At 35.8% G+C, this 20668-nt stretch overlaps 2 protein-coding genes across 3 annotated transcripts in view; one reads left to right on the top strand and one right to left on the bottom strand.

Moving 5' to 3' along the window:
- LOC145668213 (uncharacterized) overlaps window positions 1–20668 on the bottom strand; it is a 65779-nt gene that overhangs the window by 14876 nt on the left and 30235 nt on the right. The window contains exon 2 of one of the 2 annotated variants that reach the window (XM_081735863.1): window positions 10516–10596. The exons of the other annotated variant lie outside the window; for it this stretch is intronic. The gene's annotated coding sequence lies outside the window, so the exon portion shown is untranslated. The remainder of the gene's footprint in view (window positions 1–10515; window positions 10597–20668) is intronic. 2 annotated transcript variants of the gene reach the window in all.
- Window positions 18641–20668, top strand: part of LOC145668211 (uncharacterized) — a 65750-nt gene continuing 63722 nt past the window's right edge. The window contains exon 1 of the mRNA XM_081735858.1: window positions 18641–18936. The gene's annotated coding sequence lies outside the window, so the exon portion shown is untranslated. The remainder of the gene's footprint in view (window positions 18937–20668) is intronic.

Raw genomic sequence — 20668 nt, forward strand, 5'->3', positions numbered from 1 at the left:
TAGCCTTTCTTAAATTCGCTGATCCCCTTATACATGTCCCGAATATTTTTATTTTTACTATTATTAACGTGGGTTTCTGTCACCACAGCATGGCGCGTCCTCAGGTTGCGGATCGAGGAGAAGGCCTCTAGATATAGAGGTTAGCTGCGAATATACTGAATAAGCAGTCGCGGACAGACGACTAGGAGTGGTCCTCCAGCTTGGGGGTTTGGGTAAGGCTAACACCCTCATCCTGTAAAAAAAGGTACTTGTTCAGAAACATTCACAAAAGCCTCGGACAAGGACTGATAACTTGTTGAAAGCTAAAATTAAGGAACTTGAATAATAATAATAATAATAATAATAATAATAATAATAATAATAATAATAATAATAATAATAATAATAATAATAATAATAATAATAATAATAATTTGTAGTAGTAGTAATAGTAGTATCATTCATAATTATATTGACTATGTAGGATACTTGAAGGGAGTACTTGGAACTACATACACGGTTTAGCTCGAATTAGCTCGTTTTGACTCGACTCGACTCGAAACTCGACCAGAATTCGAGTCGAGTTGTAGCAAATTTTTCGAGCCGAGTTCTCGAGTCGAGCTCAAAGATGCCTGTTTCAAGTCAAGTCGAGTTTCAAAGAAAACTCGCTCGTGCCCATCCCTATGGACAACATGGTGCCCGTGGGTTTTCTCAGAGTTTCCTCGTTTCACCCACAATCATTCATTTCGATTAATCACTCGTTTTCTTTTTTCCACATAACATAATTGTGGGTACATTTTTCTTCTCCGATTAGCGCACAGACATTTTACCTTTACCCCCTGCTCGTAACACACTTTTACCTTTCTACCTTGTACTTTGAATACCTCTTTTTCTAATCATGAGAGATACTAGACTGAACGTCTTTGGCATTAGGCTCGTCTGAAAATGATACAACCAAGTACTTACTCGTACAGAAAAGTTGTTTAAGTAGACATCAAAAATCGAAGACTTCGTTGCAAGAAGGGGACAGCTCCAATTTAACAATATCTTCTATATTTAACACACACACACAATATATATATCAGGGATGCAAATAAGCAACAAAATTTTACTCGCCCAAGAAACAAGCTACTAGCCCTCACACCACAATAGAAATCATTTACTTACCTTCGGTGTGATATTAAATACTCGCCCGTACCGATGAATCACTCGCCACGGGCCAAAGTAAGATGAAAAGTATAGACCAATGTGCGTGCACAAACGCTTCTTTTCGGAGTTAGAGGCTGCCGAAAAATGAAAAAATAAACTTTAAAGGTCAATAGTTCCAAAACTGTGGGACCTAGCGTAGTTGGGTAAAGACTTCACTTAGGAACTAGTATGTGCCCTATCCAAATATTTAACTTTCAGAATCCTGCGGTACTTCTGCAGCAATTTTTATAGAGGTAGTTGGAGAGTACTTCAAATTACATGCCCATAGCAAACTCCCTCTATAAAAATTGCTTTATGAGTATCTTAGAACTCTGAAACACGTAATTTTGGATAGCGTACATATTAGTTCCTAAGTGAAGTCTTGACCCGACTACGGTAGGTCCCATAGTTTTGGAGCTATGGACCTTGAAAGCTCATTTTTTTTTTTTTTATGTTTTCGGCAGTCTATAACTCTGAAAGGTAGCATTTGTGCACCCAGAATGGTTTATACTTTTGTCTTATCTTGGTGTCAAGAATTACCTCCTAGACGTTGTCGGTGTTGTTTTGAAACACCCTGTACATTTATTTATTTATTTTAGCTGAAACGTTTTGTAAAATTAATTTTATTTAATAGGGAAAAGCCCTTTACGAAAAGTTTGAAGGCTAAAGTGAAAACAAAAGGATTGTAATTTTTTTTTCAACTTTGAAAATATTGTAAAATTGAAACTGTCCCCTTCTTTCACCGAGGTATTCAATTCTTAATTGTCTTTTAATGCGTATTTCTATTAAGTTAACATACAGGCATAAATTAAAATTTCAAGTTGTTGTAGATTAACATAAGCCTTACCTTTGATCTTTTTGGATAAACAAGCAAGATCGAGAGGTATGATGGTTGGCAAGTATCCTTAAGTTCTGCGTGTGAAAGATTACTTCTGGAGAAACAATACTTCGGGATGATTAATTATCCCTGATACACCAATGAAATGTCAAAATTACTGTAAAAACTGCAACCCGTTAATACGCCAAAGTGATCGCACTTCTAAGAGAACTTTTGTAGTAATGAAACTTACAAGAATTGTTAATACCGTATAAAGAGAAGATTAAGCATTTGTAAATATGATAAAGGTAAGGTGTAATATATATACAACATTGTAACTAGTTCCCACGGATGTTATGTTTATTAACTTAATCTTATGATAACACTTCCTAAGGTTGATAAACCCTTATCACACAGTACTTAAGCACTTACTCATTCGTAGAAAGAAGGAATTGATTTCTTAAGAAATGAAAAGATAATCTCAGCAAATCTTACCTGGATAGTAATTTTTTATTGCCAAACAACATTAAAGCTCTCAAGTTCTCTTGGTTTTCTTAGTTAATATTTTAGTTGATCTTTGGAAAGGCTATCGGAAAAGAGAAATAACTATTTTGAGTAGTTTTGGGAAAGCCTATCGGACGAGAAAAATAACCTAGACGTATGGAAATAGGCAAGTAAAAACAAAAGGACAGGGAAGTATGATTCAATCTACAAGTACTTACCAGATTACAGGAAGAAAAATTAGAAAATCTTAAGTAGGAGATAAGACAAAAGCTTGACTTCGTTCGTCGGGGGCGTGGTGGCTCAGTGGTAGAGCGTTCACCTCCGGTGCTTGGGGTCCCTGGTTCGATCCAGCTCGTCCCGTGTGGACCTTGTGGTGGACAAACACCGTGCTCTGGGTTTTCTTGGGGTTCTCCCGTTTCCTCCTTCTTTCTTCATTTCACTCATCTCTCATCATCACCGTCTCCTTTAGCCTAACCGGCATATGCGTGGGACGTAAAACAAGATTTCATTTCATTTTCTTGACTTGGTACGAATTTCTGAAATTAAGTGGAAACATAATGTAGAATCCAGACGTGAAGAATACTTTTTTTTTAACTCTTTACAACGAAAAAATGAAATATTATTAAGCTACGATCCACGATTATGCCTGTCAGGCTAAGGGAGACGATGATTAAAGCAGTGAATGTTAGTTACATACAAAATTGTAATATGAGATATTAATGTAGATGTGGTGGGATAGCAAAAAGACAGGAAGATATGGAATTATTTTGTAGAGTCGAACAAGAGAAGCATCTTTTGCTATAGCTCAGAACTGGAATTACAAAGGATATCTCGAAAAATAATAATATTTAAAATTTCATATTGATGCATGTTTTTCTTTCAAATGTTATCAGTTAAAATATCTATGTACTAACGTATAATCTATTATCTATAATTAAAATAAAATTTAAGAGGTGCTTAGCAGGGTCTAAACCCAGGAACTTCTTTCTTTCAATGTGATATTTTCAAATATGTTTCACGGCCCCAGGCCTGCCTTTAGGTATTTTACATCCCTGGGCCCAATGATATTTTGCATACCTTTCTCTCCTTATTTATATGTTCATCTTCAGTATGGGCCAAAATAATACGGCCACGTCCGCTTACATTGAGCCATCAGCTACAGGGTGAGGTCTAAAGAATCAAATGCACGGATTATACTTGCAGCTAATAGGCAATAGCATCAGGTGCTTCTAGCACCAGTAGCGACTTAATAAGGAAAAAAAAAAGGTTCTTGCGATATGGTTTTCATTTCTCGTCGACAGGCTCATTTCTCTGCTTTTGACTTCCTTAACAATTTTTCGAAAATAAATGTGGCGATTTTACCCATGCTGCTTAGAAAGTATCCACATGTAACTAGTAAGTTTGTCCACGAAATGGCGTGTAGTTTTTCACAACTTTTGACGATGACGTTGGTATTGTTTGTCAATGTATTTTCATTACGGATTTATCATATGTCATTATTGTGAAGATTGACACATACCTGATGTAACAGCCAAGGATTGCCAGGCACTTCTATTTTTGATCCCCTATGAGTAAGTAGTAAGTGTTCTCCCCTTCGGGATGAGAAAAAATCTGATATAGCCGCGCTACATGAAAAATAATATTATTAAGCTTCATATAAACGAACACAAAACATCCATGATTACACAATAGTTTCATAAATTGACTATTGTCTTTTCTTGTTTAACGCGGTTCTTAATGATATCTTCTGTTATAAAATGTTCTATTTTTCCGTTATGCTAAGCGACTAAAGAACCAGGTAAAAATTCCTGCGTTTCGATACATGTCTAATTGCGCTTTGCATACTGATTTCAGGACACTGCTCCCAATTGAACTGTTTAGTAACATCCGTTTATGGGGTTACGAGAAAAATTACCTCAAAGTTGCTCTCCTTAAACTACAGATCACTGGCGCAAATCCCGGTGCGATGGGGGATATGTCCCCTTCAATCTTCGAACGGGGAGACTGTCCCCCCAATAATCCGATTTTAAATGTGATTTTTGGGAAGAAGTCTAATGATTTGTGTTCGATTGTAACAAAGGAAACTGAGATAAAATTGATGTCCCTCCCCCAGAATATTTCTAAGCTTCAAATTTGTCTGCCTCCCAATGTTGAAGACGACTCTACTCCGCTGATTCTTTACAGTTTTTCAAACTTCATAAACATTTCGTATATATATATATGGGAACGGTCTCGTTCTCCTCCCCTCCCCCAAAGTTGAAGACAGATTTTTGCCAGGTTATGACAGTGGTGAAAGTACCAATGCTTAGACACATTTCTGATTATTAGGGCCCAGAAGTTGAGGAAAAATCTTCTTTTTTACGAGTGCCCGAAGACTAGGCTTAATATATGTTCATTTTGGGTCATTCTAGGCCAGAAATTGGTGGATTTTATTTGTCCTTTTTTTGCCTTTTTCGGCGTTTTTTATTGGTCTTTTTAAAAGCTTTTTATAGGTCTTAATGTTTTTTTCCCACTTCATCTTTCGACAATAAATTTACTGGCCATTAACTCGAATGGCCTCCACCACCACCTCTTAAACATCTTTAGTAAACAAAATTCAAAAGATAAGACATTCTTCAAGACTGGACTGATAAGACCAGATCTGCAACAATCACAAGTCAGATAAAGATGCATAACAATGTCCTCCAGCAAGGTGGAGTGAGGGTGGAGAAGTTTTCTTATTTTAGTTTGTACTTCGGTTTGTCGAGGAAGGACATACCGTTAACCTACCAGAAGCTTCTATTTCTTGAGTATTATATCCATTAACCCTTTCTGGATCTTGGGTTTTTGGGGTATTTTTTTTATACTTTCAGTCAAGCAGCTACTGCATCGTCACTATTTATTCTAGGATCATGGTTCACACCTCTTCTCTCCAGAATGGAGCAGGCTTTCAAATGGTATCACTTACATACCCATACTATATACCAAGAGAGGGAAAAGTGATGTCAAAGGAAAAATTTCGGGGAATTTATTTTTCAAACTTTGGGCCCCTCTGGAACGGCCCTGTGTGAACGTACAGATCTCAAAAAAAATCTGATAAATAGTACTCGGTAGCCTGATTGTGTGTGCCAAATTTCAAGTTTCTATCTTGAATAGTAATGGGGGTAAATTTTATCAAGAATCAACACAATGCCCCAAATTAGCGCAAAAGACCCTGATCTCAGGTAAAAAAATTCCTGAGACATCTCTATTTACCCTAGGACTATAATCCGTCAATCATTTTCTTCAAAATAGAACTGCCTTTCAGGCGGTACCATTCACATGTCTCCATCATGTATCTAAGGCGGGAAAATCCCAAAGAAAGGGATTTTTGGGTAAAAATATCCCTTTTTTCAACTTCTTGCCCCTCTGGACCCCCCTGTTTTAACGCAGATATCTGAGAGAAATCTGTTAAATACTACTCGGTGGACTGAATGTTTGTGCACAATTTCAATCTTCTAGGTGCAAAAGTAAGCCCGCCAAAAAATATACCGACAATGCCCCATATTCTCCTATACAGAAGGATATTTTGATAAAAATTCCCTGAGACATCCCTAATTACCCTAAAGTCATGGTTCACCAATCATTCTCTTCAGAATAGAACTGTCTTTCAGATGGTACGACTCACGTGTCTCCATCATGTATCTGAGGCGGGAAAATCCCGAAGAAAGGGATTTTTGGGTTAAAATATCCCTTTTTTCCAACTTTTTGCCCATCTGGACCCCCCTGTTTTAACGCAGAGATCTTAAAAAATCTGATAAATACTACTAGGTGAGCTGAATATTTATGCACAATTTCAATCTTCTAGGTGCAAAAGTAAGTCAGCGAAAAAAAATATATACCGACAATGTCCCATATTCCCGTATACAGAAGGATATTTTGTAAAAATTCCCTGAAACATCACTAATTACCCTAGGATCATGGTTTGCACATCATTCTCTTCAGAATAGAACTGCCTTTCAGACGGTACCATTTACGTGTCTCCATCATGTATCTGAGTCGTAAAAATAGTAAAGAAGGGATTTTTTGGTAAAAAATCCCTTTTTTTACTTTTTTGTCCCCCTGGACCCCTCTTCTGCTAACGCAGGAATCTGAAAAAAAATCTGGCAAATACTAATCGGTAGACTGAATGTTTGTGCAAAATTTCAATCTTCTACGTACAAAAATAAGGCCGCCAAAAAATAATGAACATAGCCTTAATAAAACAAAATATATTTAAAGTTAATGACGTCATCACCTCCTATGTCTCGACGCAGGAAGGTGGGAAACCATACGTAACGTCTTCTACAATGCCTCTGGACTTGAAAAAAAAAAACGAACGAAAAAGCTCAAATAGGAGAGTTATAATGCAATGTGCCATGAAACACCCGTATCGTACAAATTGTACGATAAGATCACGAAAGGGTTAAATATGTAATTCTAATTAAATTGGGTCTTATTTTTACGTCCTTTTTCCAGCTTTAGATTTCTTCAAGATATTTTTAGGCGTTTTTATAGGTCCTTTTTAGGCAATTTTTAGGTCTTCAACTTCCGAACACTACTTATGGTTTCTATACCAATATTTGAGAGCAGTGAATCCAATGATTTTTTTTTTTTAAGGTAAATTTTAGACTTTCAGTCAAGCAGCTACTGCATCATCCCTATTTATCCTAGGATATTGGTTCCCACCTCATTCTCTTCAGAATAAAGCAACCTTCCAAACGCTATCACTCACGTGTCCGTATCATTAGTTTCGGACCAACCAGGGCCGGATGGCCGGAATCCCAGACTGGGCCCCAGCCTCAACTTCGTTTTATTCCATATATATATGTATAAATTTTTAATTCTTATGTAAGTATCTACAACATTACAAATAGTACCACAAAATTCGCGCCTAAATTAGATGCATGCTACTGAGTATTCCCACAGACATCAGAAAGAACTGTTGATCTAACTTCGTCCAGAATACCTTACGGGTTCCTTCCCGGAGATTAATGCGATGTACAACAGAAATAGCATTTAGAAAGCATGGCTTATACGTCATTTCTCGTTCAATTATGTTCATTATAGCCTAAATTTACAATAGAGCAAACATATTGGAGTCCCTTTTCTACATTGCAGTAATTGAATTTATGTTATCAGTAGAACTAGGATAATTTCACATTTCACATAAAAAATATTTCGTTTTTACATATACATAATTGCATATGTGATCAAGAAAATTCTAATTGATATGAGAAAACCATTGTTTTGTTCTGCATCCTGATTACCAAAAGGGTGGTTTTTGGAAAAATTTATTTCTGTCTTCGGTTATTTATGTTTCTACAACAACTAAACGCTAAATTTGTGAAACTAAAGTACTTACTGTCTGTCACTTGAAAGAAGAAATTAAATGACTTTGTGGGACAAACAATGAGCTGTCATGTTCATTTTTTGTTGACTGATCTCATTAACGAGTATTGACCCTGTAGTTTTTATTCCATAAACAAAACACGGGACATTTTAACGTTCCGGCAAACGTTTTTGCGACATCGGGACAGAACTTTGAGAAAGGGACGATTCCGTATTTTACGGATGTATACGACTCCTAAACTGCTCTTCAACTTGGGGCCCCAAAGAGGTCAGTAAGACACTGTGTGTCATATACCGGAAAAGAAGAATTCAAGGAAATGGGGATCGTTTTTGATGAAAAAAATCTTTTTTTTGTAAAAGTTTAGGATTCTCTAAACCGGCTCTATGTTAACGTACATATCTCAAAATCACCTAAAAAATATTAGTAGTGTATGCAAAAAAAAAAAAAAAAAAAAAGTATATATTAATCTGATAACTTGGAAGCTACGGAGGGGTAAATATTTCCCTTAGCCATAACAAAAATAGAACATTAGATAATGCAGAAAACTAAAGAGAGAAATATTTTCCTCCTATAATTAAAACATTAGATAAAGCAGAAACATTTACTTACTTTATGATGGTGGTGTGTACAGCTGCTGCCAGCAGACTCTCTCATCTGACAAACATACGCTGCACATGTATATGGTAATTTTGATCTTTTTTGTTCTGTTATAACAGGGTACCTTTTAACTCAGAGTAAACAATAATAAAGAAATTGTAGAGGGGGAGGGGAAAGAAGAATGAGGAAAGAAGTTATAACAAGTGTACTCTGTCTGATGGTCATATCGACGACATATATATGTGTTCTTCAATCCCATAAAACCTTTTATGCAGCATTTGGGAGAGAACAAAATAACCTTTTACGTTGTACTCTTGAAGGGCAAACAGATGACGTTATAACTCCCACCAACTTGAGGAGCTGCTTCTCAAAACACACCTGTTTCGCAATGGATGTACGACTGAACAATAAAAAGTCCAGCAATATAGACGTTCAATGGTTGTTAAAGAATGTACAAGTCCCCCAAAAGAGTTAAACATATTTTTTTGTCCGTGCATAATGAGAAAAGTGACCTCAAAGGTTAACTCTTTGATCTTAAATGGTTTCTAATTAGCAATACTAAAAATACTCTAAACCTATTACATTTACTAAACCTTCTCTTATCTTAAATCATTGTCACTAAGAGGGTAAGGAAAATTCTTAGTGCAATGCAAAGTTCAGGAAACACAAATTGTAACTTCAATTTTACATTTCAATGAGTAGAAGAAATGAAAGTGCTTTATTTTCTATTGATTTGATCAGATTCGGAAAAGTGGCAGCACACACTAACCTCTACATCAGCGTTTCCCAACCTTTTTCAACTTGCGGCACACTACGGGTGTAACTTGAATTCTCGCGGCACACTCATAGATAATAATAATAATAATAATAATAATAATAATAATAATAATAATAATAATAATAATAATAATAATAATAATAATAATAATAATAATAATAATAATAATATTTGCAAATATAAAATACCTTGGTATTTTTTCTGTGATTACTGATCTCCTCACAGAGATGAAAGCTCGATCACTGGGTTTCCCCTATGCTAATTCATTATGCTTATTTTTTATTCTAATTTTAAAATAGAAAACAATTGCAATGAAATATAGGACTCAGATTTTTAAAAATACGCTTTCTTTTTCGAAAACTGTATCCAACCTTTCACTAAGAACGAAGATCACTAAATAACGAACGAACAAACAAATGTCTTGTACTTTTAACTTTGCTGTTTTAACCAAAACCTGTGTATAGAAAATATTATTGCAATCACACAGTTTGCGATGCGTCGAAGTCAAAACACACCTGTTAAACAAAATGTTCTGTCATTCACGTGCGAATGAGGGTTCTACGAACGTTCACTTGACGCGTACCGTACAAGTGCTTCCATTTCTCGGTGTTAGTATGACTCTCAATTGAAGCGTAATATAGCAGCTAACCGTGGAAATGTATACAAGCCAAAATACTGTCTGCTACACGGTAATAGATGTAGAAAAATATATTACAATTACAGTAATTTTTCCATGGTAGAAATTCATAGTAGTGTGAAATACAAAAATATACATTTTTTCCTATGTCTTGCATTTTGGTTGCTATATAATTAATACTTTTATTTCGATATCCTCGCGGCACACTGGTTGGGAAACGCTGCTCTACATTGTTCTTAGACAAGATTGTCACTTAAATCATCAAAACAGGCTAGAATGGCTTCAAAAGTTGGGCTAATATTTTTTTCATTTTTCCACACCAAGAATCCATTTGAGATACGGTCTTCTGAACTATTACATCAAAAATCAATATTTTTAAATTGTTGTTCTTCGGTTTCGTTTGGAAGTCTCAGATGCTCCATCGCTACTACAATCAGATTCTTCAAAGAAAATCTACCGTTTTATTTCCTTTTTTTTTTAAAAAAAAAAAATATCGAGCAACAAAAGGATAGAAGAAAGTACGGTGGTGATGGTGAAAAAAATCGAATTCGAGATTTGAGCGAATTTAGACGTTTCGTGGTCTATGGATACCAAAACAGTAATTTTTCGACATTGTTCTGTTCAGCGTTCATACTGATGTGCACTCACCTAAAGGCCTTACTTACCATCCAATGTATCCCAATGAACTATTAAACTTCAGGTTGTTATGTGATCTTCCAAGGAAGATTCGAATTTTCTTCCTACCCCTAAAAATAAGAGTAGTTTACTTGAAAGTAAAACTTTAAAAAAAATCAATTTTCTTAAAAACGTCTTAAACAATTTTGTTTATATTTCATAAATCAATTCTCCAAAAACAACCCCATCACGTAATATAAGTCATTTCTCTGAGAAAAAAATCGATGTGTTGTTTATTCTTTGGACGAGTTTTCTTTTGGATGATTTTTCTCAAAAACGACTGAGGCAATTTTATTCATTTTTTTCATAAATAAATATTTCATTAATAATTCTGTAATATTATGTAAATTAATCCTTACGGGAAAGAAAACTGTAACGGGTAGTTCACATTTGGGGAAGCGTTTCTTTTTTAAACTACTTTTTCAAAACCGAATGGGGCAATTTTGGTTGTATTTCATAAATAAATATGTCATTATCATTCTTATAATGTTGCATAAATCACTTCATTGAGAATATCCACAGTTGATAGTTTACTCTTGGGTATTTTTTAAATATAATTTTGTAAAATACCACTCATGAGACTTTTTTTAATATTTTATAAACCACATTTTTCATTAATAACCGTAACACATAGCATAAGTTATTTCTTATGGAAAAATCTAAAGAGCTAGTTTACTTTAGGGGGTGGGTTTTCTTTCAGTGAAGTTCTCGGAAAATGCCTTATAATTTTGTTCGTATTTTACAAGAAAATGTTTCATTAATAACTACAGCACTACATGATTTAGTTTCAGGCATTGGAACGAGAAAGTTTAGTGTGGTGGCCCGTACCTTTTAGTTATTTTTCTTTTCTTTTGCGTTTAAATGTGGAAAGAATAGACCAATTTGATTACGGCTTTTGGTAACATATCCCTATATTGTTTCTACTCATTTGGTTGTTAAATTATTTCAATGACACCACTGGTAACTGATAAATAAGATCTCTCCCTAAAGATTTAGATTCATCTGCCCTCCTTTCCCCCTCCCAAATTGAGAAGACTGGATAAAATATTGCTCTACTCTTATTCGTAACTAGATCTGAATTTATCTTTGAAAAAGCCACGCATTCATACGCACAACTTAAATTAGCTGAATGGGACAAACATGAATCTCTGTTTATCAGTTGATATTTTATTTCAAGCTGAAGTAATAATGTCCTGCATATGGTTTCAAGAATATAATATTTCTATTGAAAAGTTATTTTTCTTTTTTATTTATAATTATTATTATTATTATTATTATTATTATTATTATTATTATTATTATTATTATTATTATTATTATTATTATTATTATTATTATTGAGCTGAGCGAAGCGAAGCTCTTATACTCGGGTTAGCCGTTTGGTTGTCCGCGAACTCCTCCTAGACCGTTTGGCCGATCTCAACCAAACTTAGCACGCTGATAGAGTATGTCGTGCTGACTGACAACATAGGTCGAAATAAAAAATCCGATGTACCATCGAGGAATAATCACCGAAAAACGGTTCCTCCTAGACCGTTTGGCCGATCTCAACCAAACTTAGCACGCTGATAGAGTATGTCGTGCTGAGTGACAACATAGGTCGAAATCAAAAATTCTTTGTACCATCGAGGAATAATCACCGAAAAACGCTTGCTTAGACTTAACATGGGGAAAAAGTTTTCACGCGATTTTTTTGTCAACAATTAAAAATGGCATTTATTATTGCATAATGGCCAGGAATGATTACGTAGTTTAAGCTCGCTCAGCTCATTTCATTGCAATCGGGTACATCCATTGCATTCCTAGTTATTATTATTATTATTATTTACAAGATTAGACTATACTTAGTATCTACTTTTGAAGCCCATTCTGCAGATTAAAAGTTGTTTATACTTAAGTAAGTATGTTTTTCAGAGGTGCTAAATGAAGTAACAATAATTATTAATTGAAACGATTTGGCATCTTAATTCGCACCTCACCTTCTGTTTGAATGATGGGGGGGGAGCATGAAGGGAAGAGTAAACCCTTCGTCCCTACTGACCTTGCCACTCCCTACTTTTCCTCTGTTCAGACACTACATGTAGTAGTTTACCACGAAACCTATAGATGGTGCTGATGCACTAGTATTGACTGAAGAAACTTCCATATTGGAATGCTTCCTCTGTAGCTTCCCGTTAGATAGCGCTAATATCTCAATGTTGTCTTCGAATGGTTGGATTTTTTTTTTTTTTTTTTTTGGTGGGTTCCGTGTAACACGCTTTTCCAATGCTATTAAGTAACGTTAAGATAATAAAATAATGCTCATAAACTCTTTCACACTTTTATAACTTCTAAAAAAAAATTAAAAAGCCAACGAAGACCGCAATGTAAATGAATAAGACTAACGGGTTTTTCCCTCTGCAGTGTTGCCTGTGATACAATATTTTTGTATTCTCAACATAATTTCAAGTCAATACGAAAGAAACGGGAACTATATGTTGTAATCCACTATTTTATCATCGGTATTATTAAGAACTATAGGGAGTATCATATCAGTAATAATTTGTTACAATCTCCTACCTATTAGCAGGGGCGTCATTTCAGACTTCGCTTGAAGGGGTGCAAGAGCAAAACAGACATAAGAATTCACGTTTTGTATAGACAATCGATTGAAGTATATGGATTCCTCAAACTCTTGGGGGGCAATTGCCCCTCCTGCCCTCCCTAAATGACGCCCCTGCCTATTAGACGTTGTTAATTGTAATTTGTCATATTTACCTATTTATGTTGTGTGCTATCAAACACACAGCACTTATACAGTATATACCGTACTCAACCTTACCAAAAAGATAATGAAGATAAAAAGATATTTTGACAAAAATACTTTTAGATATATTTCTTATTTTATAATTAAAAAGTTATGTAAGGTAAACATTTATTCACTGTTTCTGCAGAATTTCTTATGTACAAGTTCGTAATTTGTTGTTTCCTGGCAGTGGCGTATTTACGATTTTCTTCCGGGGGGCTTTACCTGAAAATGTGAAAATTCTGCAAGATATTTCATATACTTTACTATAGTAAGTAAGATTTCAGGGAGGGCTTAAGCCCGGAAGCCCTCCCCTAAATACGCCACTGTTTCCTGGTAAAGTTTACTTATATAACAAATGCAGTGTTCCAAACATGAAACCACAGCAGTATCCACGAGACAAACTTCTCACACTTTTTTAAATTCGGGACGAGACGAAAAACAACAAATTGTCTCGCTTTCGAGCACTGGCGCAAATCCCGGGGGAATGAGGGGGATATGTCAACCAATCCTGGAACTAAGGGGATTGTTCCCCCAATAATCCGATTTGAAATGTGTTTTTTTTTGGCAGAAAATGTAATGATTTTGTCCGATTGCCACAAGGGAAAGTGAGATGAGATTAATGTCCTTTGCTGCATTATGTACAACAGGTTCACATCAGAAATCAGTCATCATCTACCGTACCGTAATATGACTCTCTTCTCCCCTCCTCCCTCCAGAATAAGCCTAATATCTGCCCACCTCTCAATGCTGAAGACAACTCTGCTCCCATGATCCTCTACAGCGTTGTTTTTCAACTTCATAAATATTTTGAACATATTTTGAACGGTCTTACCCGTCCCACCTAATGGTGAAGACAGATTTGTGCCCATGCTTTCTACCCAAGAAATTTCTAATCTCTCCTGGACAACACAAGTTCACTCAAATATTTGATGGATCTCGAATAGTATTTCTAGTGTTATATGATTCAAGTATGGAAACTATACATTGATGAAGTGATTTTGCCAACACAATTTGGAATGTTTACCAATGTTTGAAAGTATTATACCTAAGTCCTTTCACAATGTATTCCAATAGTGAAGATGTTTTTTTTATATCGCATCCCTCGTGAAGTTCTCGTGACGCGGAACGAATCTGATAACTTCTTGTTCACCTCAACCCTCAACCATAGGTTGATGAGCAACATGGAAACTTTAAAAACTATTTTCTCCCTTAGGAGAGCTGTTTTATACTTTGATACGGCCTTTTTTTCGTAACTGTATCTAGATAGCTATTCTATCCTTGGTCTTTCACTCTTCCTGGTTTTCTTTCTGCTTTTCCCTATATCAGCACGGAGATCTAATCGGAGTGTCAAATAAGATGGCCAAGCATGCTGTTTCTTCTTTTCCCTATCATCTTCATGATCTGTCGTCCTTCATTAGCTTCCTTTAGTACGTCTTCATTCCTTTTCCTTTTGGTCCATGATATGCGCAGCATTCTGCGCTAACACTACATTTCAAATGCTTCCAGCTTGGATCTTTCAGCTTTTCACAATGTCCATGTCTCTGATCCGTAAAGCGCTACGCTCCATACCAGGGTCTTAATAATTCGTTTACGAACGTCCAATAACACCTTTCTTGATGTTAGTAATCCTCTGTTCCTATTGAATGCTTGTTTAGCCTGCGCTAATCTGGAACTTACGTCTTTTTTTACTTCTTCCATCCGAGAATATTAGACTTCCTAAATAGGGGAACGTTTTCGATTTTCTCTCCATCTAACCATATGTTTGCTCCTTCCTGTCCTGCTCTTGTGCACTTTATCACTTTGGGTTTCTTCTTATTAATCTTCATTTCACTTGTTTTATCCATTTGGTCGTTCAAACAAAACTTCTAGTAAGCAAAAAAAAAAAAAAAAAAAAAAAAAAGCCATAAATTTACAAAACGAGACGAGAAGCAGTTTTTCAAGAATTGAGACAAGATCAAATGAGAAATAATTCTTGAGAATCGAAATTTCTACAAAATTTTCGAGACGAAAAGAGAAAACTTTTCTTGTCTCGTCTCGTTTCGTGGGTAATATTAATCAAGCCATATAAAATCATTCTGAAGAGTCCCATTCTTTCCGAATGACTACTAATGCGTGTTCCTTAGTATGCATGATTTAAGCCAGTGGTGGACTTAGAAGATAAAAACTGGGGGAAGGGAGGGCAGTCAGAACTCAGTGGTAGTTATATCATAAGTTTAGAATTTTTCACGGGTCCTGCAGAAGTTTCTAACTTAATTCTCTCCTGATGTATATTATGGCTAGGTTGGACGTTGACATTGTGGATTTCAAGTACTGTTTTACACATTGCATAACAGAAAAACTGCAACCGAAACTATAGTTAATGTTTCATTTTCCTTACAACAATAAAAGGCAAGGCTTACTATAAACTTTCAAAAATATACAAATAATAGTTTCAATTACCATGTTTACTCGCGTAATAATCGCCCTCGCATAATAGTCGCACCTTAAGTTTGAAGTAAAAACATTCGCCAAAGAAATTTCCTCGCATAAATTTTATGCAAGCGGATAGTACAAAGTTGGTCTTCCATAACATCTGACACCGTGTCAAAGAGCTTCAAAAAGACCGGCATATCCAACGCTTTGGACAGTTGAGAAGATGATGCTCTCTAGAACAGTTACCCAGATTCGTAAGACGCAGATATGACAGAAAGTGAAACTCCGGATGGGAGTGAATAGTGCCTTTCACATGTATAGATAATTCTGACATTTCTTGTGCGAGTGTGTTTCTTTCTTGTGGTGTTACATAGTTGCTATTCCTGTGTTTTCCGATTATGTAAATATATCGTTCTTATGTGCCAATGCCAAGAAGACTTTTTGTCTCCCACGAATCGGTAAGTTACGAGTTTAATTTTTACAGGTTTTAATGTTTTGCCGATGTTGACACAATGCTGTATTAGAGCTCCTCCGTAGCTAAGCGGTTAGCGCACGCGCCTTTGGCGTGGGAGACCCGGGTTCGATTCCCGGCGGGAGCTCATGTGGTTCGGATTCCACGTTAATCAGTAGGTCCACGTCTCAAATAGCCTCGCTGCTGAAAGGGACGCTAAACTGAAATTCAACTCAACAATGCTGTATTATCAAAATTCAAAATTGTTTTGATCGTAGCGATATTGAAAAGCAGCTTTCCTCGCATAATGGTCGCAGTTGGATCTTCGCATTAAAAATTTGGTACAACAAGTGCGTCTATTACTCGAGTAAACACGGTATATTTGTCACTCAACAGCTGGGGGCTCTAGGCGCCCCGCCCAGGGCTAGATCAGCCTCCGGTTTAACCCCACTTTAAGCAGAAGTCCTGTCTCATATAGGCTTGATGCTGATGAAGGACGCTAAAACTTCAAGCAATTATTCAATCCACCGATCTTTTCATTAAAAAAAAAAAAGTGAAATCTTTAAATTAACATCCCTTTATTATATTCCGCATAGACGAAACGATGACAGATGATTAATGTCAGTAAATGAATGTGAAAGAAGTATCGAGGCAATTGAGATCAACAAGGAAGTAGTCTATCTTAATCTGAAGACTCTTATTATCTAGGATCGAAGTAGGGACCCTTTCCATTAGAAGTGAGCATGTGCCACTGAATCAAACTGTCATTATTATTATTATTATTATTATTATTATTATTATTATTATTATTATTATTATTATTATTATTATTATTATTATTATTATTATTATTATTATTATTATTATTATTATTATTATTATTATTATTATTATTATTATTATTATTATTATTATTATTATTATTATTATTATTATTATTATTATTATCCTATACTGTAGTATGTATAAGTATTGCAAGTTTTATAAAATAAGTACGTCAGTTGATCTGTTCGTCAACAAATATGAGAGCAAAAATAGTAAGAGATATCTAGAAGCGGTTGTTTGGAATCAGTTCATCTTTCCAAGAATGAGTTTCTCTTATCCGTAACTCTATTCGAATGGAAAGAGGTAGAAATTAACCATTTCCGGTTTTAATGTTGATAGAAAAAAAAATGGCCATACAACGACGTATATACTTGCAGAAACTTTTTCTTTTGGTGGGGAAGGGGAATTACCTCCGCGTCTCAAGGAAAAGATACCTATTATCTCCATCTCACATCACTGAACTAAAACTGAAAGCGACTGAATGTTACTTCTATTTTCGGTTCCACTATAGTTACTATGAACTACGTCCCTGGCCCTTTATGTTTATGTTTTGGAATAATAATAATAATAATAATAATAATAATAATAATAATAATAATAATAATAATAATAATAATAATAATAATAATAAAATGATCGTATACGGTAGTAATAATATAAATACTAAATCAATCAATTTACTATTACTTATAGGCCTATTAATCGCGGTTGTTAAATCATTTGAATGACATCACTGTTTAGCACTTCTCTTATCTGAATCTCCGGAAGATTAATCGGTTGGGGATTCTTTTCTGGTTTTGTTGCACGTGTTACGCTTAGAAACCTGAACTTTTCGAAACAATGATCAAGAAGTTCGTACTCATTTTAACGAAACTTCAGTGTCTTTCATACTGATGGCCAGCGGCGCAAATCTGTCTAACACATTATCAAGGGGGGGGGGGGACAAGTAAGGCCGTTTCCTTTTTGTTTCAAGCATTACTCAAAATATTTCTGAATTGAAAAACAATCCTGTAGAGAAAATGAAATGAAATTTTTAAGTTTTACGTCCCACAGTTATGCCGGTTAGTCTAAAGGAGACGGTGGTGATGCGAGATGAGTGAAATGAAAAAAGTGAGAGGAAACGGGAGAACCACGAGAAAACCCACGAGTACGGTGTTTGTCCACCACAATGTCCACATGGCGCGAGCTGGAATCGAACTAGGGACCCCAAGCACCGGAGATGAACGCTCTACCACTGAGCCACCGCGCCCCTCAATCCTGTAGAGAATCAGAGAGCAGAATTGTTTTCAACATTGAGAGGCGGGGCAGATTTGAGGCTTATTCTGGGGGGACATCAATATCATCTCACTTTCCTTTGTGGCAATCGGACACAAGTCATTACATTCCCCCCCAAAAAAAAACACGTTTCAAATCGGATTATTGGGGGGACAGTCCTCCAGTTCCGAAATTAGAGGGGATATGTCCCCCTCATGTCCCCGGGATTTGTGCTAGTGCTGATGACCCACTATTACTTCAATTTAGTCACTCCTTTAACCGAAAAAATTATAACATAGTACTTTCATATAATATACTAACACGAAAGTTAATGAAGTGTAGGCTAATATAAGTTTAATAAGCACTGGCAACACTACTTCCACCTTACGTTAGAAGAAAATATACATCAGTCTTCCAATCGTAAACCTTACTTTGTTCAACCGAAGTTTGTTGTAAACCATTTTGGTTTCGGTGTGTTGTGACGAGCTCTTCCCTTCCGTAATTTCAAGTTGTAGTTAGTTGTGTTTTTTACTTTAATTTGTACATGATAAATTTAAATAACTTGTGACTGGCATAGTATAGTTTTCTTTATATTCCAAGCCGTTTTGGTGTAAGTGAGCTGTGTGTAAATAGGCAGGTGAAGTTTTCATCATTCCTGCGAAAAGAACACCAATTTCTCAGGTAATATGATTTTATATTTTTATGCATAATATGAACAAATATAAAAAAAACTAAAGTCATGCTATAATGTTCACAGATTGGGTGTTTTGTCAGTGGCGGATCTAGCCTGGACTGAAGGGGAGCTATGCCCAGTTTTTGAGTGACAAAAATAAATTAAACTATTACTTATATATTTTTTTGAAAGTTTATAGTAAACTCATTATATATTTATCATAGTTTGGGTTCTGACTGCCCCCCCCCCCGTTTTTACCGTCTAGACCCGCCGCTATTGTGTGTGTGTTGTTCAAGGTTTTTTTTTTTTTTTTTTTTTGTCAGTAGGTCCATTCTCTGTACTTTACTATTATTCTTTCTTTAGTATTTACCCGTAACATAGAGTTATAGAAAGGCTAACTTTGTTCCGAAGATTCTGTTTTTAAAGGAAGTCATTTAATACAGCAGCCACTGACTGGATTGGAAGTCCCTCCGCCCACTAGCGTACGCAGGACATTGGGAATGTGGGTGCCAGATCTAAAATACCACCATATGGAATGTCGTCCTGCCCTCCCCTTACTCCTAAGAAAAGATAGCGTCATTGCACCCGACGCTGCGTCGGCGACACACGGCACACATGCAGACGGGAAATAATTTACACGTAATCTCTTCTCATTTTTAATAATTCTACATAAAAAAGTTTGTCTAACAGAGGTGCCAAGGCACCCATGGCACTCACGTTGCGCACGCCTATACCTCCGCCCCGAGAATGATAGACAAATTTCGTTCGTCTGTCAATCCTAAGGAATAAAATGAAATGAAATATTTCAGTTAACTCTCCTTTAGGATAATGGAGACGAATAATTAAGGCAAATGAATTATGATGAAAAATTGGTGGTATGAGAATGTGCGAGAAAATGGGAGTACCGAGAAATTCCACTGACATGATGTCCACCACAAACTTACTTGGCCGGGGATCCAACCAACGACCCCACATACCAGAGGTAAATGTTCTACCAATGAGCCACGGTGCCCCTTTCCAAGAAAGAAAACGTACATTTGGCTATGTATTATTCTAGTTTAGGCATCGGGGCTTACACATTGAGTTCTAAGGGCAAATCATGTAACAATTTGGCATCCGATATTTTTTGAATATATACCCTCACTGATCACAAAAATGCCGGATGCCAGAAAAAATACCATACGGGAGGGGGGAAGGAGGGGGAGAAACGAAATTTTAGCCGTTGCTATTATTCACTATATCTCCGTAACCACTGGGGCTAGAGCATACAAACGTTTTGCATTTTATTTCTCTAATTGTCTCCTACAATTTAATTCTAGTGCATTTTTTTTAGCTAAATATAACAGTTTTCTTGTTATTTCCATTTTTACTCAGTATTGGTTGCGCATGACGTCAGTTTTTTTAGCCACAGATTCTTTACAAGATTGAATTCGGAAAAATCTTTCCTCTAAAAGTTTTGTCATTTTATGCTCTTTCAAAAAATATATATGTAGGTACATTAGTGTAGAACTAATAGTACCTGAGTTAGGCCGCGCCTCCATTGCATCCGAATGCGACTGCGAACGCGAATGCGAATGCGAACTGCGAATTCATGTGCCTCTACTACATCCGAAGTTTTGTGAATGCGAATCAAGTTGTAATATCTCTTTCAAACCTTCAATGTGAAATATTTTTGCTTGAAAATTCATATCTTAAAGTTTTCAGAGCAATAAATAATAATAATAATAATAATAATAATAA

The sequence above is a fragment of the Thermobia domestica genome, chromosome 13 (assembly GCF_964235325.1).
Source record: "Thermobia domestica chromosome 13, izTheDome1.hap1.1, whole genome shotgun sequence".
Taxonomy (NCBI): Eukaryota; Metazoa; Arthropoda; class Insecta; order Zygentoma; family Lepismatidae; genus Thermobia; species Thermobia domestica.